The sequence below is a fragment of the Onychomys torridus genome, chromosome 23 (genome assembly GCF_903995425.1).
Source record: "Onychomys torridus chromosome 23, mOncTor1.1, whole genome shotgun sequence".
NCBI classification, from domain to species: domain Eukaryota; kingdom Metazoa; phylum Chordata; class Mammalia; order Rodentia; family Cricetidae; genus Onychomys; species Onychomys torridus.
The window spans coordinates 57,537,058-57,563,646 of NC_050465.1; positions in this window are offsets into that span (position 1 = coordinate 57,537,058).

Here is a 26,589-nt window from a genome sequence, read left to right on the forward strand (position 1 = left end):
TAGAGAGACCTAGCAGGCTCTATGCTTTTTCCCCATTATGTCTTTTATCTAGTGTTTCAATGGTAATTTATGGAGTGCAGATATAGGATGGGGGCAGCGGAGGGTATTATGAGGAGTGATGACGGATGGAAGGAAGTTGCTGACGAGTTTTGCCTCAGACTCTCATGCTTCTGCAGGGTCCGACCCTGAGAAGATAATAGCCATCTGTTCCATGTCCACTGGGGAATGGGCAAGGGGGCGATGGTTAATAATGTGGCAGAGGGGATCAGGGCACACAATGAATTTCACAACTGACAAGCTCGTTGGACACTGGAACCATTGAACAAGTGCTCTGTGAGTATGGGGACATGCCCTTCTCTGGAGGCCACCAGAGACATCTGTCTGACCAAGTATAAATGTGTTGTGACCCAGAAGGAGAAGAATGGACAAACTCATGCAAGTTTCTTGCATTCCAGCCCTGGCAATATTTAGTTTAAACCCCATTCTTGACCAAAGGAGTCCAGAAGGTTTCTCATGTGATTTTGAAGTTATCTTTTTCTTTTCACTTAATTCTCCTGGACAGGGATCAGAGTGTGGTTTCCTTAAAGAAAAAGACAAGTGATTGCTATTTCAGGTATTCACATAAACACCAAGAATTTAAAGACATAAATATTTACATTGGAAAGAATGACAGTCGACCATTGGAAAGTCAGTGTGATGTGGGTAGTGTTGATTTTTCTTTAAACACAACTTAATGATAAGCCAAAAGATGGATTCCAAGAAAATTGACTCAGAATTGTCAACTGTGATGGTTTGAAAGTATCTGGAGAATCATCCAGTGGACCAGGAAACTGAGTCACAAAAAGACGCAGTAAACTGAGGGGTGCAAAAGCAGGGGTTCAGAGGAAGTGGGAAAGTATTAAAAATGAAACAAGACAGAAGAACTATGGAGAAGCTTGGATCTCAGAGGAGAAATGCAAACAAAAAGCCCCTCAGCCTCTATTTCAGGAACCAGGAACACTCTTTCCCTGCCAGAGATACAAGGAAAATGAAGGAGATGAAGAGCATTTAGCCAGATGCTTCCTCCATTTGATGGGTGTCAGCTTTGGGGTCCTTCTCACCCTTTTGAGCACCTTGGTTTCTTTTGGAAGTGGTTGATGTGCAGACTTGATGATGTTTAAATATTTAGCTACATTTACTACTAAAGTGGAGGTAGAAGTAACTTTGTGAGAACTGTTGAGAGTTGTGATACTGTTCTCCAATACAGAAGCTTCACTAAGGATTCTCAATGTTCATTTGAGTTGACACTTTCACCTCTATCTTTTCTTTCCATCTTTCATTTCTCTTTCGGGCAATAATTCTTTCTGTGGATCTTAATCGATAGATACCATTTCACTCGAATAGCTCATCTCTTCACCAGGACTGATTGCTAAATGGCCAATGCCAGTCTGATCAATATAACATTTAAACAAAAAATTATTTCCACTTAAGGAATCTCTCATTTGTCAAGTATAATCCAAGGGCTGTAGAGACAAGCTTAGTCGACTAGGGCTGGCTGGTGGTTAGAGTTAGATAATAACAATCTTTGTGCCAATGATGAGGGCTAACCCATCCCTCTGTGTTCACTGTCACACAGGGACCTGTGTTTGTGTGTAAACACCCCAATGTTCCTTCCAGGACCTGATGAGTGTAGAGGTCTATCTAACCTCCTAGACAGTCTTAATCCACAAGTCTCTGCATGACTCAGATGAATAAATCACCCAATTGGCACTTCATGTGCCCATTTCAACTCGTCAAGCGTTTTGAAAAGAATCCTGGCTAACAACAGAGCTTCTTTCAGAGACGTCTCAAACTTTTGGTTTCAAAGAATTGAGCTGTCAACATTAGAGGGTAAAATACAGTCTGAAATGGCATGGGGTGGTCAGGACACAGGCTGTGAGACCAAAGCTTTTTCTAAACCAGTGGTTCTCAACCTGTAAGTCATGACACCTCGGGTGGCAGCATCAGGAAGGTTGAGGACCACTGCTCTCATGCACATGCTGCAACAGTTAGCTTTTTGCTGCTGTAACAAATACCTGAGAAAATAACTTGAAAGGACAAGTCTTTGCTTCAGCTCACAGTTTCCGAGGTTTCATTTTTGTGGTTGATTTGCTCCATTGCCGTGGAATGATTATGAGGCAGAGCATCAAGGCAGTAAGTTGATAGGGGCCAGTCACCTACACTGTGGTAGCCAGGAAACAGAGAGAAAAAGGGATGCTGGAAGATGTCAGGAACAAGATATATCCTTCAAAAGCCATGTTCCCAATAACCTATTTCCTCCAACTAGGCTTGAATTCCCCTTAGCCCATTCTGTATGACGTTATCAGATTGTTGCATGGATGAAGTCATGGTCGTTAGGATCCAATCACTTGTCAATAGAACAAATGGCTGAAAACTAGGCCTTAAGCAAAGGAGCCTTTCCCAGGAACACTTTATACCCAAACCCCAATACTATAGTAGCATTCTTTCTTATCACTCATGGGCTGTGCATCTATGGGTGAGTTTTGTAAACTTTCTAAGCTTGTTCCCTGAAATGCCACCTGGAAACATAATCCTTCCTTCAAGTCTTCTGTGTCTTTTAACTGAGATCTTACTTTTAAAATGCTTATGATAAAATCTGGCACGTTGTAAATATTCTGAGACTTTATTCATTTTCAAAGAAGTTTGCTCTGTCACTTTGTAACTATTGCTGATTCTCAGAGAAAATTTCAGGACATGACTCAGGTCACACCAGGTATGACCACTTTTCACAGACTCTCCATCTCACCCAGAGTAAGAGCTGCCATCTTCACAAGGGCCATCTTCCCACTCTCAGGCCTCTGAGCACATTTCCCACCACCTTCTTTTTGAAGGTCTCCTTCAAGTCTCCTTGTCCTTGTTGCTTCAGAAACTCTTCCCTCTATTTGTAACACCTTCTGCAGAGGTCCTCCCTGGAACTCAAGGATCTACTTGAAGCATCTAGACAATTTACCCATCAGTCACTTGGTGATAAGACAGGACATCATGGCAGCAGGTGTGTGGAACAAAAAAACTGATTACCTCACGGTGACCGGGAAGTAGAAAGGTAGTTTTAGGTCCTAATAACTCCTCTACTTGAGTTGGCAACTCAGCTTAATTTGTCTCCTGCTTCTAATTGCATCACATAATAATAATAATAATAATAATAATAATAATAATAGTAACTACAACTACCACTTATTAAGCTATTATAATATTATAGGCATATGTTTCTATTTCAGTATGCCTATTACTATTACAAGCTATGAGCGAGGAGGTGGTGGCACATGCCTTTAATCCCAGCACTTGGGAGGCAGAGTTAGGCAGATAGATCTCTGTGAGTTTGTGAGGCCAACATGGTATACCAAGTGAGTTCCAGGAAGTGAGTTCCAGGATAGCCAGGACTGTTACACAGAGAAACCCATCTCAAAACAACAAAAAACAAAAAACAAAAATTACAAGGTGTGAATTACTATGTTCATTTTGTAGTTGAAAAAAACCTAAAGCTCATTGAAGTATGGTAGCTGACCCCAAGTCATATCAGTAAACAATTAAGGCAACATCCTGTTCCCTTGGTTTGACAACATTATGTGGTCTCCCTACCCCCAGGCAACTTCCTGGGGACTTAGTATATATACACCCAGTAGGTACAAGATGAACACTGGCTGACTGATGGAACAGTGAGGAGGATGCAGGTTGGTCCAGATGTACTCACTCTGCATTCAAGATTAACAAGTAGAAGAGTGAACTTCCCTCCTCCCCCATCTCCCTGTTTCCTTTACATAGCGAATAAACTAACACAGACAAGTAGAGCTAAGGCTTCAGGCCTCCGACAGAAAGAAGGCAATCTCCAAGCTCAATGTCTTCCTTTCAGAGAGCCAACCTCTGCACTCACCTTTCCCCTGGCATCCCCAACAGCCAGGTAACCTACCACTGCTACCTATCATTAAATGCTTTCTGGATAGCCTGGGCTTGCTGAAGTCACCAATAACATACTCAAGACTCCAAACAAGGTTCCTAAGATGGAGAAAAAGGAGAGCACACGAGAGGATGCTAGAGCTTCTATAGCATGAATCTTAAAGGTACTTGTTAATAAAATCAAACCTGGAGCCAGGTTTTGAGGTGAATTCTAGAAGATCAGAGAAGCAGAACAAGCCACAGCTACCTCACATCTCCAGTTCCTCAGCTGATCCTGTTTCCTTAGAATGGAAGCCTCTGAGTCCTCATCCAGAATGGGTCTCAGCTGAACTGTGCTGCTCAAAAGCCTAAAAGCTTAACCAACCAAATGCTTCTAGTTTCTGGTCTTCATGCCTTATATACCTTTCTGCTTTCTGTCATCACTCTCTGGGATTAAAGGCGTGAGTCACCATGCTTGGCTGTATCCTTGAACAGATGGATTTCTGCCTCTGGAATGCTAGGATTAAAGGCGTGTGCTACCACTGCCTATCCTCTATGTCTAATATTGTGGCTGTTCTGTCTCTGACCCCAGATAAGTTTATTAGGGTAATACAATATTTTGGGGAACACAATACCACCACATTTCCCTTTTTTTGTCTAAAATTTAAAAAAGCTTATAACGAATACAAGAAAAACTCTATCCAATAAGTATATACAATATATACAGTCAAGAATTACATTAACGATGTCTAGTCCATTAACATTTGACAGATTTAGATGAAAAACTTCATTAATATATAACAATGTCCAGTCCAGTAACATTTGATAAACTCAGACAAAAAAATTTCATTATTTATCCTATTTAAAACAAGTAGTTCCTTTTTAAAAGTAGATTTAATAATTGACCTTTTTATCTTATCATATCATATTTTCTTTTTTCTTTTCTTATTGGATTCAATAAGCTACCTTTTGTCATTTTTATATCTTCCCCTTGTTCTTTTTAGAGTAGATTCAATTATCTACCCATATCTTATTATTTCTTTATCTTTTTTCTCAGGGTAGATTCAGTGATCTACCTCATATCTATAGTCTCCTTTTTCTTTTTTAAATAAAAACTCTGAATTTAATCTCCTTGTTCAGCATTTTTCCTGACCATTGACAATTAACTTGTAACCAACCATCGTAAACAATGACAATATCCAAAACTCATTAAACAACCAAAAACCTCCTATCCCACCTCTTGGGATTTTCTTCAAATGACTTCCTGCTTTCTAGGGGTGAAGACATCTTTAGGGGATCCTGAAAAGAAAATTTTTGAGTTAATTGTCAAGTCTTGTATCATTTGTCCAGCCGCTGCACAATAGGAAAGTTCAGGGCTTGTCACAAGTCCTTGTTCGAGTAGTCTATCAGCTGGATCATCTCTGCTAGTCATCTTGAAATTGTCCTTACCAGTTTGTAGCCCAAAGTCAATCTTTTCTTGCTAGTAATCAGCTTAATGGCTTTACCATAGTCCATGTGGAATCATCGTTGTGGGATCCTATCATCTTTTTGAAGATTTCAAAGTCACTGTTAGGTGTGGTCATGGTTCCCTGCAGACATTTAGACATTTTTTTTTTGGGGGGGGTGCCTCTTCTGTGGTTTGGAGCAATCACAGTCTGAAAAAATGTCTATCTCTCAGAACCATGAATGTTCTTCCCTAGAAGAGAAAATCTTCACAGCAATTTCTCCCCACCATTTGTCTTGCCAAACTTTTCCAAACTGACCTTTGTTGATGTTTTCTTATAACACGATGGTCCTGGCAATTCTTCTCTGAACAATCAGCAGTAAACCCTTTGTTCCAGGTAGCAGCATCACCGCAGTCACCAACACGATGAGAAGGAGCCAGCAAATTGGAGCAGCAACCACTGCCTCCATGGTCCCACCGCTGTTTGTGGCTCAGCCCCAGCTGAAGCTTCTCCTTAGACTGGCCTCAAACTCGGGATCCTCCTGCCTCTGCCTTCTTCAGTAAATCCAACCAGTGTGCCATCACAACTGGCTGAGTAGCTTGGGTCTGAGCTGGGGCCTGCAAGGCCACAGGCAAGAGGCTTTTTCATGAATTCGTACCATGAACGTTGGGTGCCAGATGTAGCAGGAATCTTAAAGGTACTTGTTAATAAAATCAAACCTGGAGCCAGGTATTGAGGTGAATGCTGGAAGATCAGAGAAGCAGAACAAATCATAGCTACCTCACCTCTCTAGTTCCCTAAGAGGCTTCCAGTCTGAGGAAACAGGATCAGCTGAGGAACTGGAGAGGTGAGGTAGCTGTGGTTTGTTCTGCTTCTCTGATCTTCCAGCATTCACCTCAATACCTGGCTCCAGGTTTGATTTTATTAACAAGTACCATTAAGATTCATGCTACAAGCTTCCCTCTCCAGAAGGCTTTAAACTCGAGTCTGCTATCTCTCTTCCTTCCACCTACCAAATTCCAGGCCCACTTAAGACACTTGGCACACACAACCTCTCTTTAAAATACTCACTACCTCATCCAAACCCTCTAACAGGTGTGCGGAGTGGAAGTATTGGGTGTCATGTCACCCAGACTATGACAGAGGGGAAATGCTTGCATAGACCTTGCTCACAGCCATGTGTCTTCCTAAGCTAAACTGTCTTGATTTGCCTGGAGACACTGCACTGAGGTTCTTCATTTTGTTCCATTATACTACTCCCCTTAGGGCGCCTCAGCATTTATAAACTGAACATGGAAACTCACCCTGCATCTCCAGTACCTTCCCAGCTCACAGCTGTGGGGGAGTTTAGCAAATGCATGAAACACTCCAGTGATGCCTTAGCCATGGCATGCTCCAGGATGATGGACGGTAGAGGCCTTCAGACCACCCCCACCCCAGAAAGCAAAGTTGTGTTGAGGTACAGGACAAGGAGGTTGTGGGTAGAGCTCTGGACTCATTTCTTCTCATAGGACTCTGTGCACAAACACATTTTCCAGGCACCACATCCAAGGTGAATAGGGATGTGAAGAATTTCAGACGTGGTGGTTTCTTGCTCTGAGATTTTTTTTTTTTTACCACTTTTAAACCCCTTCCTGTTATACATTTTAACATTAATTCTCTCTCTCCCTTTCCCTCTCCCCTACTCCTTGATGTGGCCATGTGTATGATCTCTCTCTCTCTCTCTCTCTCTCTCTCTCTCTCTCTCTCTCTCTCTCTGTGTGTGTGTGTGTGTGTGTGTGTGTGTGTGAGAGAGAGAGAGAGAGAGAGAGAGAGAGAGAGAGAGAGAGAGAGAGAGAGAGACTCTGTGGGTATAATTTATGCTACAATATGAGTAGAGTTCTGAGGACAACTTTTTGGGATCAGGGCTCACCTTTCACCTTGTTGAGAAAAGGTCTCTCTGGTGGTTTTTGTTTCTGCTGAAAAGGCCCTTCAGCTTTGGGGCAGTTCTCCTGTCTCCATCTCCTGACTTACCACGGGAGTGCTAGGATTACAGACACTTGGAACTACTACATCCAACAGTTGTTTGGGGAGGGGTACAGTGAGGGCTGGGGATCGAACTCAGGTCATTAGCATGTGCAGCAAGTGCTTTTTACCTGCTAAACCATCTTGCTAGCCTTCACTTTCCCAACATCCTTGCAATGTTTAAAAAAATAATATCAGTTATGACATCCAATAGATATTAGCAAGGAAGCATGATGAAACCAGATACCACGATCTTTTGGGTGTTAGGCTCCAGTGTACCTTGGCCTAGGAGTGAACTTGAAAGCTGTAATTAATGAGGCTCTGACCTGACAAACATTTATGCTTTCAGTATGGTACGTAGAGTACTTTTGGACATTTTAAGGCATTTACACATTGGTTTGCTTTTTTTTTTTTTTTTTTTTTTAACCAAAACTCCATAAGCGAGGTAGAGCATGGATCATCTCCTTTTACAGATGGCCATCATTTGGTCCAGCCAGCGATGGAGCGCCCCAGCATGACAGAACCCCTGCCCTCATCAGCCTTGGCATTCAGGCAGGAGGAAGAAAGGGACATGTCAGGCTGTGTGTAGAAGGCAGGCAAGGAGTCTGAGCAGCATGATTCTGCAATCCTGAGTGCTGCTGGCCAGGCTGGCCAGGCTGGCCAGGCTGGCCAGGCTGGGCAGGCCACCTCCTCTTCCTCTCAGCTCTGCACCCCAGAACCTCTTTGTCCTAGCCAGTTCTCACTTGAACCCAGCACAGAAGGTTGCTGCTTGCTTCCAAGTTGGCTCCTTACTGGTGGGAATTAGGTGCCAGAGGTTTTTGCTGGTGACTGCTCTTTCCCAGCACTCTCCCATGGTGTCATATTTTCTCAGCTTGTTCTTAAACTCATCTTACTGACCCCCCCTGGTACTCTGTGACCCCTTCTCAGGTCACCGAAATGAGCTCACCGAGGACTCCAATACTTCCTTCCCTACACATCTGTCTTATCTAAGCCCTGCACCATTTAGAGGATGGATCTCATCAAATCCATCAAACTTGGAAGGCCATCCCATAACCTGATGTGGTTGGCAGGTTGAAGGAGTCAACATTCTGTAGTCTCCATTTTACAGTGAAAGCATTATAGAGTCATGTTCATTAGGGAAGCCCTGACCAGCCTCTAACAGCCAGTAAGGGGGAGAGCTAGTGGAGAATCCCCTGCCTCCATCTCCATCTCATCTCATTTCCTACTTGTCACTGTCTATAGGAAGTCACCTGATAGATAGATAGATCCCAGGCATAATATCCTGATGGTTCTGAGTGTCTTCCTTCTCCACTGTTTTATAATATCCTGATGGTTCTGAGCAGACTTGTCTCTGTGGCTTCAGTTTGGCTCTGAAAGCCTTCACAAGAGAGAGTCAAACTTCAGCTTCCTAAGTACTTAGTTTTCTTCATATCGGAAGTATTTGACCACATCAAAGTTTGGAGAGCATTGGCTTGGGTCCTGCATCTAACTGACAGCAACTTAAGTACAGAATGTTCACCTTTTGTTTTCTTGTTTTCTGTCCCTCTACTGTTTGTAGGTCAAAGTTGTGGCAATACTAGGTCTCCATGTAGAACATTAATGTTATATTCCCCATGCAGGAACAGCTCTCTCTCTCTCTCTCTCTCTCTCTCTCTCTCTCTCTCTCTCTCTCTCTCCCCTCCCCCTCCCCCCGAAAGGCAAGGAGTCAGCACACCAGAGAACCCAGGACACAATTCACTGAAAAGAAACAAGGCAAAGGCAATTCATGGCCAAAGACATCTTCACTATACTCACAGTATCCTATTTTTTAAAGATTTTTTAAAATTCATTTTACATATCAACCACAGATTAGATTCCCCTCTCATCCCTCCTCTCACCCTCCCCAATCTTCCCCCACTAACCCATCCCCCATCCTCTCCTCCAAAAGGATAAGGGCTCGGGTCAGCAAAGCCTGGTACACTCAGTTGAGGCAGGACATAACTACTAATTTACTACTAATAAACAAGCCATGACTGGCACATAGCATACATTCTGGTGTGATATATCTATTAACAAATCTACACTATATGATTGTTAGAGTATAAATTTATAGTATATATAAATATATACTATACATACACACCATATAGTATTGCTTAGGCTCATTCTAAGCAATGTATTCACATTATTTCACTGAATTCTTATAACTGTCTTGCAAGGTGGAAATTACCATTGTTTTATAGATGATGAAACTGAGGCTCAGCAAATAGAAGAGATTCATAAGAGAGATAAATCTGAACAGTGTCTACTGATAATGCCTAATATGGCAGGGCTCTGAGGGAGTGGGTTGGGTTAACAGGGGCCCTTATCATACACTGTCCACAAGGCTAAGTGTTTCTAATGCAGTGTTCCTCGATGTGCAGCATGCTCCCAGAATCTTATTTAATTATATACTACTCCCAAATAGAGATGAAGTTTGTTGATCATTTAAGTAGCTTATGTTCACTGTGAAACAGTTGAGCAATGTTGAAAAATAAAGCTGTTACAAATAGTTTCAGAATCTCAAGATAATCACTGCTGCTGCTGTAGTGGTTATACATATCCATGTTTTCTTTTTGGTTTTTCCAGACAGGGTTTCTCTGTGTAGTTTTGGTGCCCTGTCCTGGATCTCACTCTGTAGACCAGGCTGGCCTTGAACTCACAGAGATCCGCCTGCCTCTGCCTCCCAAGTATTGTGATTAAAGGTGTGCGCCACCACCGTTTGGCTATACATATTTTCTTTAAGAAGAATGCTGGTATACATATTTCATTACCTTTTTCTCCTTAATTCATATGTATTAGTTAGTCAACTTGGCATAATCTAGAATCCCCTAGGAACATAATTTCAAATGAAGAATTATCTACAACAGGTTTACCAGTAGGGATGTCTGTGGAGGATTGTCTTGATCATTAATTGATGTAGGAAGACCCATCTCATTGCAGGTAGCACCATCCCCTAAGCTGGGCTTTGGATCATATAAAAATGAAAAAAACTAACAAAGAAGCAAGTGAGGCAACATGGGTACATTAGTCTGCCTCTGTTCTTGACTATGACTATAAGGTGACCAGCTATCTCAAAAGGCTGTGACCTAGCCACATGATAAGACTATGACCTGGAATTGTAAGCCAAATAAGCACTTTTCTTCCTAAGTTGCTTTGATCAGAATATTTTTATCACAGCAAATAAAGCCAGAATAGTATACTGCCTTAGTTTCAGTGTTAAGGCATTTTAGAATGCAGATCACTTTCAATGGTTAGTAGCATTTTAATGACTGCATATGTAGTTGTATTTCCTCATATTGGGAAGACTTTCCAGGACTCTCGCCCCCCACCTCGCAGTAGACATCTGAAATCATGGAACCCTATAAGTCAATATCTTTTTCACATAACAAATTCTGTAGCCTTCACTTGTTCAGTGTCAGGTGTGGTAGCAAAGCTAACATGAATTCCTTGCTTCTCCTTCACAATTTCATGGGTAGAAGATTTGTCCTTACCATAGACTTTAGCAATCTTAGCATATCTTCTCTTTTCCTTAAGTTGAGAGCATTTATCTTTTCACCCAAAGGATGTACTTTACAGCCTCTTGGCATGTCTGAGTTGCCAGCATCATTACTCTTGTGCTTTTGGGTGGTTATTAAATAAAATAAGGATAAGTGACCACAAAAACCTTGATATCTGAGATGCCTAAGTACCTAATGGAGGCTGGGTAGCATATACAGGATAGATGCTCCAGACTAGTGGCACTCAACCTGTGGCCGCAACCCCTTTTGGGGTCGAATGGCCCTTTTACAGAGTCACGTCTCAGATACCCGATATATCGGATATTTACATTATAGTTCATAACAGTAGCAAAATTAGGAATTAGCAACGAAAGTAGTTTTATGGTTGGGGGTCACCACAACCTGAGAAACTAACTGTATTAAAGGGGAAGGTTGAGAACTACTGCTCTGGACAAAGCAGTGATGAGCATCCTGAATGAGACAGAGAGGGTGACATAAGATTTTATCCTGACACTTGGAACAATAGACATTAAAACTTGTGAACTGCTTGTTTCTAGAATTTCTCCATTTCATATTTTAGGTCAAGCTGAAATTGCAGAAAGTGAAATTATAGACAACAGGACTACTGGGTCATAGTATCATTTCCAAAATGTTGCTACTGTAATCATTAAGGTATTTTTTAATTATGAAATTTCTTATTTTCCATTCTGACCAAGCTAAGATGTAGCCATGAGCCTCTAGGTTTTCACTTATATTTCTCTGATCACCAAGTAGGTTGAATTTGTTCATCTTGTCACTGATCAGTCTTTAGTATTCCTTTCATAAATTTTATTCCCTTGTTTTTTTTCTCATTTCTTTCTTGATTTCTAGAGCAGTTGGAATAAAGCATCCACCTCAAGACCTATGGACAGAAGCAGCAGTAATGCCCTTCTATCCCATCAGCCCAACCTTACAGATTGATCGAGAAAGGAGGTAGCTCAGTATGTGTCAAGGTTACTGTCCTTAGTTTTACAGTGATTCCTTAAGTTTTATTGACTCAAACACTGCACATCTGCCTAATATAGATCCCCTAAAAGGCGAAATACCCTTTCCATGGACCAGACATGTGTAGCATAGAACTCTTCCCAGGATTAGAATGCTTTCAGTTGCTTATTTTTCCCTTTGCCTTTTCTGTGCAAGTTTTTCTTTGTTTCTAAAGAGACCAAAAGATGGAAGTATAGAAAGACATTCATTTTGTAGACATCACTGGAGATGCTCATGTCTTTGGATCTGGTGACCTTTGATAGACTTCATAAGCCTAATGGCAGTTTTCTGAGTCTCTTGGATGTTTTTATATAGTAAAAGCAATCCTCCATTCTGTGCATGGCTGTACACATGGTTTATGGGCTGATGTTTTCCATGGTGCATGAGGGCTCCTCCAAGAAGCTGCTAACAGCTCAGAGCCCCTCCTTCGGGAAGACATTTGAAAGCTGCTGTCTCAGTCTGATGCATACTTGCATCTGTTTTTCATGCCTTTCCAAAGTGGGAATTGCATTTGCTTCCCCCTTGGTTGCAAGAAGGGGAAAGGCAAAATCTAAAATTAGGAATCCCAATGAACAGAAAGTACACTTGCCTCTCAACATTTTGGATTTACTTCTTATTTTTGATTTATTCTAGGAGGAAAATACTATTAGCATAAGAGTCAGGGGAGCTGGCTTGAGAAAGCAATAATAGAAGTCAATTGGAAGGCAGGAGAATAGAGTAGGGGGGCAGATAGGAAAGCCATCAGAGTGTGTTTATTGCTAATAGATGATTCCAGACTTCCTCTCTTAAAGGGGTACTGTGAAAATCTGCTTGTCCATTGTGCAACACAGACAGTGAGAGGGAGGAAACCCAAAATTCCTAAAGGGCAAAACGCCAGGGTGAGAGAAGCAGGTGTTTCCTGCTGTCCATTCCTCAAAGGAAAGCTTAGCCCTGGGAGGGAGTTTTCCACACCCTGCAAATTGAGGAAGCCATACTTTTCCATCAGCCTAATTTAGTGGTCAGACATACAGCCGCCAACACGGCTTCCCCTCCTCTCTCTCTCCTTTTTCTTTTTCCCTGACTGTTACCCCCAGTCTCAAAGATGTGAGAGACAAGTGAAAAGTCCACACAGATGTCTCGCATAGGTAAACTCGGTTTCCCTGTGCCCTTTGTCTTGTCTGCTTTACAAACAAACTACAAACAAATCCCCTCCTAACCAAACAAATTCAAATAAAACAAAAACAAACTTGCCCACATCCATCCATCTTCATTTTCTTTCCCTGTCAGTACTTAATGTGAACATTGGTGTCCATGCCCAATACACACCATTCTTTACCGCAAAGTAAAACAATAGGTAAGAGCCTATTAAATGTAGGGTGGACAATTGCTGTGAACTTGCACACTATGGTCCCCAAAGTTACTGAGTCATTCCGTTCAGCTCCTCTGAAACCAGTGGAAAAAAAAAACCAAGATATTGGTGACTTAGACATTTTATGCATGTCACTATGATGGTGATATCTTTTTAACTATTGTGTCCTTGCCTCCTCCTCCTTCTCCTCCTCCTCCTCCTCCTCTTCCTCCTCCTTCCCCCCCTCTCTCTCTCAGACACACACACACACACACACACACACACACACACACACACACACACACATCCTTCCTTTTCCTCCTTTTTTCTTCCTAACAGCAAGCACTCCAGAAGAAAAGTAAAAAAAAAAAAAAAAAGTTTATGTCAATAGGTATCATGCACCCCTGTAGTGGGTAGCCATTCCAGCTTTGATCTGGAGGTTCCAACACCCATTGAGGCTTCGGTAACTGTCATGCCTACAAGGCGGGGCCAAGAGAGGACCCTGAAGACCCGGGACCCTGATGCGCCAGCTCTCTTGGTTCCTGGATCCTGGATGCTGGAGGTAGACCCAGCAGAGTTCTCTAGAGAACTCCATCTAACTGCGCCACACCTTTGCCAGACCCTACAACCTATCCCTTCACTTGTAAGTTACCCCACAAAATAAACCTCCCTTTTAACTACGTGGAGTGGCCTTAATAATTTCACCAATACACCCCCAAATTTAAAAACAACAGAAAAATTTAAAAATGTACCCTTGGCTATTTTTAGACTAAGGGGGAGTAAAAAGCTGAAGCAAAGGATAAAGGGGGTGAAGGAAGAAGAAAATAGAAGAGGGAGAGAGAGAAGATGATCTGGGGCATTGGATGATGTAGAGAAAATACCATATATCACCCAGATGTTTGTCTCCAGCAGCCCAAACATCAGGCTTTGGGGAAACATTTGGAAGACACAATGCTCCTTTCAGGCAGACAACAGCTCGTGGTCCCATGCCCTCTCTCCCTGTATGTGTGTGTCTCTCCCTTTCAAGCCTTTTTGTGGTTAAGTTATAAAGGCCTGTTTAGTGGGTGGGATGACGTCACACTGACCACAAAAGCTTATATTTCCTGCTACTAAATACACAGCCCCCGCTGACGAAGTGGTCATTACAGAGCGCTCTTGTTCTGTCTAGGTCACTCTGAGTGGGGATAAAGGCACTGGGGGCAGGGGGCCTGTGGGGAGAGGACAGCCATTATTCCCAAGTGTGTCTGCCGGCCTGCTGATCCTCATCTTGTTGGAACTAAAAGATGGAAATAGAAGTCCCTTTGTGCTTCCTGGGGCTCTTTCTCGGGAAGGATGGGGGAGCATACTGGGAGGCTACATGCTGGAGAGAAAGGAACAGATGAAATCCAGGTCGTTGATTCCTATCTCTCATTTCTATGCAGAGTGATTCTACCTCTCTGCCTCTGAGTTTATAGCAGCCTCCATTTTACTAAAGGAGAAAGGACTTCACGCAAGGATCGAATGTGATCACGTGAACGGAAGGGATGTGTTTTATTAATCAGATGCAAGCCTCATTTCTTTAAGGTTCTTATTGTACCTGGGACATATAGCAACGGTGGGGGTCTCCTTTTTGAATGTGTCAAAGGTAGCTTTTGGTTTTGAGAGTTCTTTTTGTTTTGTCTATTTATTTTCTAGGAGTCACTGGTAAAGAGTTTCTCTTTGTTTTTGACAGTTTGATACATATCGATATAATGTGTTTATTTTTGCCCTATTACCTTCTCCTATGCCCCTTCCTTTCACTTGGAGCCCTTTCTTTTTTCCCACATAGCCCCCCAGTGTCTACACCATTAAAGAAAATAGCACCCCATCTCCCAGTAATCATTGGCAGTCATTAATTCCTCAGGAGGAGACGAGAGCTCTGGGGAGCCTCCTCTAACTAGGATGAGAAGTCGGAGGCTCAGTGTTACAAAGGTGTTTTGTGGCAACGTCAAATCTTGATGGCAGTACTAACTAGAGCCACACCAAGTGTTATGAGCACCAAAGAGGGATGAGACAGGATAAGGAGATATCAATGGAGCAGTGGCATTGCGGTGGGCCTAGCAGTGTGTGAGATTTCAGCAGACAGAGGTAGATTAAAGGTGACAGTGTGACACACCACATCCGCGAGCTCCTAAGTGTCATCTGACGTTACAGCGGCATGCAGCATGCCCAGTGGGACTTGTGTCACCAGGCTTTGGCATCTGAATCGCAGATGAAACAAAATTGCACAGCTACAATTTTTGAATAATTCCGGCAATCAGACTAATTTCAACATTGACAGATGCAGAAAAACCACAATTTAGCCAAGATAACGCAGAATTTTCCTAGCCTCAGTTCTGAGATTAGACAAAGGGATCAAATTCCCACACTCCCCTTTCTTTTACCCACCCCTCTGCCCCATCATGAAGGACTGTTATGCACAGGACCACAAACCTCAAAAGGACTTTGGAGCCAGTATCTATGGTAATTAGAGGAGGACTGTGTTGTCACCCTCCATATAACACAGGTGATTGGGACAATTAATTATCTGCCCAGCCTAGCTGCTTACAGCCTCTTTTGGATGAAAATAAAAATTTGAAAAACTTCCATGTTCCTTTTACCCTGTGTGCCTAACCCTGCATGTATCTAGTAGAGATATATTTCCTGATGAGACCCCTGGCTAACTTTATGGGCCTCTCTTTGGAGCCTCTGTGAGGGCTAACACCCCACTCGTTTCTCCCAGTCAGAAGCTATGGCACTTGGTGTGTCTCAACAGTTTCCTATAAGCTGCTGTCATCTGGCACAGACATTAGCTCTGTTAACCACATTTTCCCTGGAGCACACTAGATGAGCTGCTGGCAGGCTCAACAACCATCATTTTCATTTCCTAATTTAAAAACACATGTGTCTGGCAGCAGAGAGAAGACAAGCCAGAAAGGCAGCTTCTGAGTCCCACCCTAGGGAGATGGTCCTGGGTCATCTCCATTGGGTGCTAGAGGGAATCCCAGAAGACAAAGCAACTTTCTGAGAAGATGTACATCATCACTGTCAACCTAGGCCTATCTCTGAAAACAGAGCTAGGAGAGAGAAAGTTACAAGTTGAAGTATACCAATAAGCTAATAAAAGAGTCAAGAAACAGAGAGTATAAAGTAACTGATAACTAGAATTCAGAAAAAAAATGAGATTTTTTTTAAATGGCCAGTTAAACAGTAGAAGCAAAGATAGTTGACTGAAGCCAAGTTAAGAGTCCGAAATGTTATCACCAAACTCTGCACACCTAACATTAAAAAGAATGCTACCCCAGAGGCAATGCCAGGAGATCAGCTCCCAGGGAGAAGCGTATGGATGGAGACAGAAAGCAAAAGTTGAGAGCAGGACCAAAGAATGGACTCACAGCAGCCATAGCCTGGATCAACGTTTAGGAAGATGGGAAGACAGTTGAGGCACTAAGACTTAAATCAGGACATATCTGCTGCAGACACAGGGGTCATTCAATGTAAACTCATATCAAAATAATACACTGAACTCCCATATATAAAATACATGCAGTTTTTTTTTAAAAAATGAAAACAAAACAAAACTGGAAGCCATTGGTCTAGAACTCAGAGTGAAGGTTATTTAATAAAAACTAGAGGTTGGGGAGCATGTCCTTAATGGTTAGAAAGGACTACATAAAATTACTCACACATTCATTGCCTCCAAATAGATGAAAGGCTTCAGAAAAATGATGCCTTCACATTGTTCCTATGGCTGCAAGAGTCTTTCCTTTGACCTATTAAATAGCTTATTTCTATAACACACAGTCTGAGTCTATCTATTAATCTCTATTTATCTACCCACCCATCTTCAGTGGAAAGAATATTTTCTACATGATTATAGTATCAAAAGAATCATTTTCTTTACAATATTACATGTTACTATTGAAAGAAAGAAAGAAAGAGAGAGAGAGAGAAAGGAAGGGAGGGAGGGAGGGAGGGAGGGAGGGAGGGAGGGAGGGAGGGAGGGAGGAAGGAAGGAAGGAAGAGAAAAGAAAGCCCATCTTCATTCTTGATGTGATTTCCATGATCCCAAGCAAGATTCTTGACTGATTACTTTTCCCCATGCTGATTCACATTTGGCTGAACTGGCATGATTGGCTCTTTTGAATTTGGAAAGACACTTCTTCTCTGACCCAAATAATCTGTTTGTTGATTTGACTCAAACGAATCTATTGACTGAATTTCTTGCCCTTGTTTTCAAGTGGAATGCTAATTGTCCAGCCTCGGTCTGTGTTTAGAAGAGGTGTGTGGGTTCATTAGCCTGGACCAGTTTTCTAGAAGGCCTGTGAGGTTACAGCGCTCCAGGAGTAGAGAAAATGAATAGCCGGGGTGATGCCTAGTGTAAATCTCAGACTCGAGAGAATCTTGTAGCCAACAGGAGTCTTGCTGATTGTGAGGTTTTCCAAAAGCAGATGTAGAAGGCTCCTATCTGTCTAACTCCAATGTTTACCCCTACTACCCTGTTGTCCATGGTGCCATTTTAAGCTTACAGGCTAAAATACCACCCTACTTTTTCTTAGAAATTTAGAAATGGACCTTACTCCATTTTGTTATTTTACAAATAATATGTGCATTCTACTGTACTTAGCATAACCCACACATGCCAACTGAGTGTGTGTTTCATGGTCAACTTTGTACACCATCTATGATTATAGGGTGCCTCTGACACAGACTTGAGGACATACCACTTATGTGGCTGTCTACTACTGTCAAATTCAGTTTAACTAGCACCAACCCCTGCTTTGTGCTTCAGGTGATAAAGAGAGGAAAGCCATATAGTGGTCTAGCGCCCTCTTGTGGCTCTCAAACTGGGAGTTTAGAGCTTTGGAGCTACCAGTGGGATCACAGATTTCAAAATGCTAAGAAGCACACTTGTGCAATGTCTGCCTTCTTCCATTAAGAATTCAACAATGCTCTTGTAAAGCTTACTCACTGGTGGTAAATCCACTGTACTCTGAGCCATGAAGGACCCTTTGGAGTGGAGAGATCAGTTAGGTATGAGAGTTCAATAGGGACTGTTGAAACAAATGTACTCTACATACACAGTGTAAGTCAAATAAATGCTCAAAATCTCACGCCAACTTGATGCTAACTTCCGGTTTTTCCATTCACGCTTACCTGAACCCACTCATCCATTTATTCTCAGTCTGACTTGGTTTCAAGTGATTTCACATATTTAATCAGAAAGCAAGAGAGGATAATGCAACACATGGTCCCCAAAATTGAAAGCAATCATCATGTGTACAAATCCTGAATGGCTCCAGTGAGGCACAAATGAATGTTAGAGTTGTTGGTTTACTACAAAGAAACGTGTGTTAATGGCTACAGTTGTATGATAGTAAGGCTTCTGGTCCTTTAATAGTCCAAAAAAGGATGGATTGTTTCTGGTACGTAAACAGGAGAGGAACATTTTTTTCTTTGGAATAAGTAATCTTTAATAAAATGACTAAATTTTTGGTATCAGTGGGCTATCACAAGTTTATCTAAGAAGGAGCAGCTTTCTTTTACTGATCAAATAATTCCAGTAGTTGGGTGTTCAATTTAGAGCCTTTCTAGTCATTGTACATTCATAATTATCATAACCATCTCTGCGAAACCATCATGTGTGTGCTTGTGTGAGGTTGAATGGCATATGCAAATCCATTTTCATAACTTTTCTGCTTCTGATTTTCTAGATTGTAATAGTACTGTTGGCATAATCTGTCTTCCCCGATCATCTATCAGCTAACTGGTTTTCATTACAGTGAACTTTTTATACTTCCATGCCTAGTTGCAGATGATGTCAGCTCACACACTGAAAAGTTATGTACATTTGCTTAATTCTAATTATATGGCACATAATGAGCATAGGATCACGTTTACTAAAATCTATTACAGCACTAAGAAATGAAGAATCAAAAAACAAAATTTGAGAAGAGCATTCATGAAAAGTAAGAGGCTTGTTTTTTCACTCTCAGGTTGTAGGGACAATGAGATTGGTTTCAGCTTAAGCTGGGGTGTGGGCAGTGGAGATGACATATGTCGCTTTCCAGTTTGATCTTACTCTTTTCAAGAAGTGGAGTGACATCAAAGGTAAGAATTGACCTGGGTTTTCTCGATACTTTTCAGCATGACAGTCTCTTTGTGTGTGTGTGTGCGAACTCTATCATAAACCTTGGAAGAAAACACCTGATTCAGCAGGACTCATGAGGGCCCCAAACTAATCTAAAACTTGAAACCTCTTAGCCTTAAATTTTGGACTTATAGTTTACTATAGGACTTGGGAACCTGTTTCTTCTCTTTATCTCTTCACAAAAAGCTGCACTACACTTATTCCATTCAGACTAGGGTAGGATCGTGGTGAGTGTCTTCTTTAGTAAAAGCTGATTCACCCTTACAAGACTGAAACTTGGATTTCAGGAAATGCTGGTTTGAATTTTCCTTATTTTCCTCACAGTAGTTCACCTACCTTTAACTTGGCAGAGAAATCAATAGCCCATGTCATAGACCTTTGCTGACAGCCTTGGGCTATAACAGAAGAATTCTTCCTCCATTTCCTCTCTATGGGAAAGTCAAACATGACTGTCACCAACCTGTGAAATAAACCACCCACCTGGTCATGGAACCACTTCACAGCCAGGAACTACAGCCCCATTCAGCGGTGCCATATGGGAAGCAGAAAGTGCTTTTCTCCATATGGGTCTGTCACACATTAATAGGAGAATTTTGAACTCTGTCTCAGCCAAATGTCTGGACTTTCTTGAAGCAGATGAGAAGATGAGCTAGACTTAACATGCTAGGGAATTGAATATGAACACTGTAAAATGAATCAAAAACTCAAACTAAGTTGGATCATACCATCCATGCACCACTGGAGAGATGTGGAATGCTAGTTTCTTTAAAGAGAAAAATACCTCCAAGTTTTAAAGAGAGCACAGGTTTTAACTGCCTTCTTGTGACAGAGCCATAGAATATAAAATGTTTGAACAGGATAAAGTCTTAGAAATCACCTCCCAACACACACACACACACACACACACACACACACACACACACACACACACACTCATTTTCCATGTGAAAACTGAACTGAACTCTCTCTCTCTCTCTCTCTCTCTCTCTCTCCCTCTCTCCCTCTCTCCCTCTCTCTCTCTCTCTCTCTCTCTCTCTCGAGAGAGAGAGAGAGAGAGAGAGAGAGAGAGAGAGAGGGAGAGAGAGAGAGAGGGAGAGAGAGAGAGAGAGAGAGAGAGAGAGTAGGGTTGGAGATTTAGCTCAGTGGTAGAGCACTTGCCTAGCAAGCGCAAGGCCCTGGATTTGATCCCCAGCTGAGAGAGAGAGAGAGAGAGAGAGAGAGAGAGAGAGAGAGAGAGAGAGAGAGAGAGAGGTGCATCTGAGAGCACTCAGGTGTGTTGCAGCCTGGAGGATCGGATCCTGATCTCTCCCTTACAATGTGTTCACCACTGTGTCGTTGCTAAGTTTTGCATCCATTGCTCACATATTCAGTGAGCCAGTTATTAGGATTTCCTTGCTGTCTTTCCCTCGGTGATAAACTTATATCCATGTCCTAACTCTTCTTTAGCTACAAACACCTTTATTCACCACTCTGAAGTTAGAATATGGGGCAGGGAGACAGAGTCTCCCATAGGCAGCAAAGACTTGCATCCTGCTCCCTAATTCTTCATCAAATGATATAGGAAACATTTTTAACTAACAATGGAGAGAACAGGTTCTAAAGCAAAGGATCTACATTTGCTCCTTTGTTGCCCTATATGTATGAAATGTTTATATGTCTCCTGGTCCCCTGACTCTCAAAATCTCTCTGTCCCTCTTTCCTCAGTGTTCCCAAGCATTGTATGTAAGGATTGCACTGGAAAGTTACCAGTTGGGGCTAGACACCCCACAATCACTCATTCTCTGCATTCTGACCACTCATGGATCTCTGCAGATTCCTCCATCTCCTACAAAAAGAAGCTTCTTGGATGAGGAATGAGAGTTGCACTTATCTGAGCATATAAGTACTTTACAATGCAGCTAAAAAATATATTGGTTTAGAAAAATAACAGGAATAGGTTCTCCTCCGTGGCCTATGACTTCTCCAGCCATGGGTAGTTGACTGGCTGTATAGTTCCAGGCATGAATTCTGTCCTATTGAGCAGACTTTAAATCCAATTAGGCAATTGTTGATTACTGTGGGGATAAAAGTGCCACTGTTGTACTATTGGGAACATCTTGCAGGGCCAATCGTTGCTATGGTTCCTGGGATTCCTAGCCTGGTTGACTATTGATTGATTTCTTCCTCACATAGCACATTCAGATACTATAAGAGTCTCAAAAACAAGAAATGTAAGTTGAGGAAGGTAGATACACAGCCACCATTGCTGTTCTCTTCTAGAAAACGAGAGAATTTTCGAAAGGGTCTTTTGGATGGGGTCTGTGTATCTTTCTGTGGAAACAGGGACTGTCAAGCTAGGACATGCTCCTGCAGGAGTGTCTGAGAGAGAAGGTAGCTTGCATTATCAAAGCCTCTGATTTGATTATAACTGGCTATTTATGAAAGCCTAAGCTGCACTTTAGTTGTGGCATCGAGATAATAGTCACCTGCTTCTCAGGACTGTGACCACTCAAAATATGTCAGGGCTTACTTCTTTTTTCTTTTGAGAATAATTAAAGCTCAGTGGTTGCTCCATTGAGACCTTTTCCTTATCAGAGATGCTCCACAACATGATTTTTAGAAAGCCTGGACTCTGTGGATTATCCAAAAGTTACATTATCAAGTTGTTTCCAGGGATCAAGGATTTCTACAGTAACTTATATAAGATTAACCAGAGCAGGAGGAAGGCTGGGGGTGGGGGGGAAGAGCCGTGGGAGTGGAAGGAAATACGGAAATACGCTATCAACAATAGTCAAAGCTACATGCTGACCAACGTGTGTGTGTGTGTGTGTGTGTGTGTGTGTGTGTGTGTGTAAATACTCTATCAACAATAGTCAAAACTACATGCTAACCAACGTGTGTGTGTGTGTGTGTGTGTGTATGGTGTATATGTGGTGTGTGTGTGTGTGTGTGTGTGTGTGTGTGTGAATACTCTATCAACAATAGTCAAAGCTACATGAGCTACATGCTGACAAACATGTGTGTGGTGTATATTTGTTGCGCGCGTGTGTGTGTGTGTGTGTGTGTGTGTGTGTGTGTATGTGTGTGTGTATGTGTGTTTAGTATATATCTGTGTGTGGTATATATGTGGTATGTGTGTATATTTAGTATATATGGTATGTGTGTATATTTAGTATATATGGTATGTGTGTATAGTGTGTGTGTGTAGTGTATAAGGTATGTGTGTGTGGTCTGTTTGTGTGTGTTTGTGTGTAGTGTGTGTGTGTGGTATGTGTGTGGTCTGTTTGTATATGTGAGGTATGTGTGTATAGTCTGTGTGTGTATGTGTGGTGTGTGTGTGGGGTGTATATGTGGTTTGTGTGTATGTTTAATATATATGTGTGTGTGTGTGTGTGTGTGTGTGTGTGTGTGTGTGTGTGCGTGTATGAAGGAACCCACATGCTTTAGCCTGAGCGTGAAAGTCGGAGAGCAATTTTGGAGAGTTAGCTCTCATCTTCCACTGTGGGTTCCAGGGATCAAATCCAGTTGTCCAGCGATTGCTTCTACCCACTGAGCCATCTTACCACTGAGTCAGCCCATCACATCACCAGCACTGTGTGCACTCACCTGTGTTACATTTGGTAGAGGAATTTAAGCAGCTGAGGTGGACCAAGGGTTTGGTGACGTCCATAATACTTTTATTAGCAGGATGTGGCAGTGGTGGACACAGGGCCTTCACTCAAGGGGGACTTGGGTTTGGAAAGTCAAAACAGTCATTGGAGTTCTGTCTTGGAGGAAGAGTGATAAGATTCCAGTACTGGGTTCAAGTTATGTCTGCCTCTCTCCATTCTGACACTGGGGCTTAGGAAGGTTAGGAGAGAGACTCTTTGTAAGGCCACACACCTCATTCCACACTGCCAAGTGTATCTGGGGCTGTCTCCCCTGCTGTCCACAAAGAAAACAGTATGGTAACCAGTGGCCGAAAAAGATCCATGAACTGAGTCAGGATGAATAGATAGCTAACAGCAGGGGAGGAATGGATAGACAGCTTGTCTGGAATCCAGCTTTTAAACATATCCTGTCCCCTCCAAAAAATACAGGGAAGCCTGGAGAAACACGGTCCAAAATAGTATTTCTCGAATGTCTAATTGCATGGAGATCAAACACAGACTGAAGGCACAGAACATCAACTATCTATAGTTGAGGGTCCCTTACGTTCTTGAGTCCTAAGAGTTACATGATGCCATTCTTAATTTTTTTTTCCGACTGTTTGTGCCTCCGAGTGACTTTCAAGCAGAAGGACACACTGACACATGTAAAAGCAGGAAAACATGAACTGTAACCAGCTCCACCTCATTCCATCTGTGACAACTTTCGCATGCCACCCCTACCCTCCCAGAGCTCATCTCATTTATTTAGAAAAACAGTGCCGCCCATCTTGCAGGATGTTTCTGAGGAGCAAATCACATGGAGCGTTTGACAGCATCTGGAACAATTTCAGAGACTATGTGACAGAGCAGCCGTCTGAGGTCTCAGAAGTGCTTTTCAAAGGCAGAGTGGGTAGTTTCCCTCCACTTTTCACACTACAGGTTTCATTTGTTCATACACTTGTTCATTGTAAGTGAATTCACTTTAGAAAGAAAAACCCTGAATGGAAAAGTCAGAAATTAAGACTCATACACTTACCAGACACTTTAGTATACAACTTGTCCCCTCTCCCAGTCCTTCAATGTGGCTTTTTGGAACACTGAACATTGTTATCATATTATATATATTATATTAACTATACTCTTCATCATAGACACTTTTTCTTATTCGAAATAGCTTCCAATTTACCACAGTGCAGAATGACGTCATAACTTTCTCACTATTTTAGCTTTTCTAACCAAGAAAATTCTGGAACAAGTGTTCAGTTTAATTAAACAAGTAATTTTAACAACAAAATTGCTAACTGTGTGATGTAATAGACTAATTAGTTTATTTACCACTTCATGATTTGTATATGTATCTGAACTTTATGGTGCATTATAAATAGATACATAATTTTATTTATCAATTAGTAATAATTTTCTTCATTTACTCTTCTAAAAATGAGTAAGTAATAGTATATATCTCACAGGATTATCAGTTTTAAAAGATATGATGTGTATAAAATATTCTTTATAGGGACCACAGTGCTTTGAAGGAGACATATCCAGATTTGGCTCATTTGAGTTGCCATAAAACTAAACCTCAAAAGCAAATCTAAACCTAACAGTGTGTGCTTTGTCTGATGCTCAATGCTTTTCTTTAATTTTCTATTTTTTATTTTTTTAATGTGAAACAAATCTTTTCCACAAAACCGTTTTCAATAAAATTTTGTTTGTTTCCATGGTGAATCTAAATTCTACCAAGGTGTCAGTCCAGACTTCCCATTGCAGAAAGCTATTTCATAGTCCACATTAACTTCTATCGTGAGACCTGAATCTCTGCTGTATGTATCAAAGTCCTGGAGTCTTTGGGGGATTTCTGCCTTCTCTTCCATATTTTTCACTTGTTCCAAGTGACCTCTTAGTTTACAGCATTTGTTTTTAATTGCTGATCTAGATATCAGTTTAACTTTGCTTTCTGTTTTTTATTTTTTATTTTTTAAAGGTAGATGAATTTTGACAGCAAAAGCTGTTCTACACATTTGAGTTGTCAGGGAAACAGTGAAGTCGGGGAACAGAAGTGCCCACGGGCATGCGCATAGAACAGCGCATCAAATCAAACACCATGCTGAAAGGCAAGCTGAAAAGGTCTGAGGAAGTTAATGTCCCTTTCTTACCATTCAAAGGTGAAGACAAACAAACTTCCTTATGTGAAAATATGATTTGTATAACAAGTTACTCAAAATGTACTTGGACATATGTACAGATACCCACATGCACAATCAGCAGAGTAGAGGTAGCATTTATCTTAGATATGGGTACAAACACACACAATCAGTGAGGTAGGTGTAACAGTTAATTTGGACCTATGTACACACACATACACACACACACACACACACACACACACACACACATCAGTGAGGTAGGTGTAACAGTTAACTTGGACCTGTATACACACACACACACACACACACACACACACACACACACACACACACACACCAGTGAGGCAAGAACATCAGTCACTTTAGTCTCGTCACAAATCACCCCAATACCAAAGTGTTTAAAACAATCATGTATCCAGCTTCTGATTCTTCCAGGAGAAATCCATATTGCACCAAGCTGGATAATACTGATGGCACTGTTGGGATCTCTCATAGAAGCATGGCTATACATCCAACACAGTAGCTCAAGGTTTACAAAAATGGAAGCTTTGAGACTTCTTGTAGACTGGACTCTAAGGTCTTGTACGGTGCCAATAGTAATTTCACTGATTGGAGGCAAATCTTGGTGAGTCCAAATTTGGGCTGTGGAGGTGAGCATAAGGAAGGGCATGCATACCAAGACCTATTGGAGCTGTTTTTTGGAAACCAAAGACTACATTCCCTGTGTTGAAATGAAATTTGTCCCCTTCTCTTCATTTTGCTCTGCGTTTTCTATGTAGCAGAAAATAAGCCTTCATCATAAAGATCCAGTGTAAATGCTCTTAGTTTTCATTCAGTTCTCACTTGAGGAATGATACGATTTTGAGTTTCACAGCCACTATAAGAATTCTTATGAAGATTCACTCCATTTTGTCAAATGGTCAGCTGAGACAGTGGTACCCAGCCCTGAGCAAGAGGAAGGTTGCTAATAGGTAGAAAAATGCCCCCTAAGATGTTTGTGCTTTAATCCCTGTGAATCCCTAAATGAATGTGTGTGTGTGTGTGTGTGTGTGTGTGTGTGTGTGTGTGTGTGTTGTATAAACATATGTTGTGTGTGTGTGTGTGTCTTTTTTGCATCAGCAATTGTGATTGCATGCATTTCCCCTTTACTAAGCAAATGCAAAATGGCATTTGAGGCCGGACTTCCTTTTCATCCTTATCTACAATTTCTCATTGCAGCATGCCAAGACATTTTGGAGTTCTGTTTCTATTATCAAATGGTCTAGCCAACCCCTCCCCATCATGAGTTGTTTTAATGCTTGATGGGCCCATCAGTCAATGGATCCTAAAGGGAACTTCTACCTCCTATGGTGATGCTGTTCTTTCTACCCATGGTATTCACACCCTTCTTGACCTCTGCTTACAAAAACATTTATGTTTTTCAAGGTACAGATTCAATCCCATGTCTCTTATGAAGC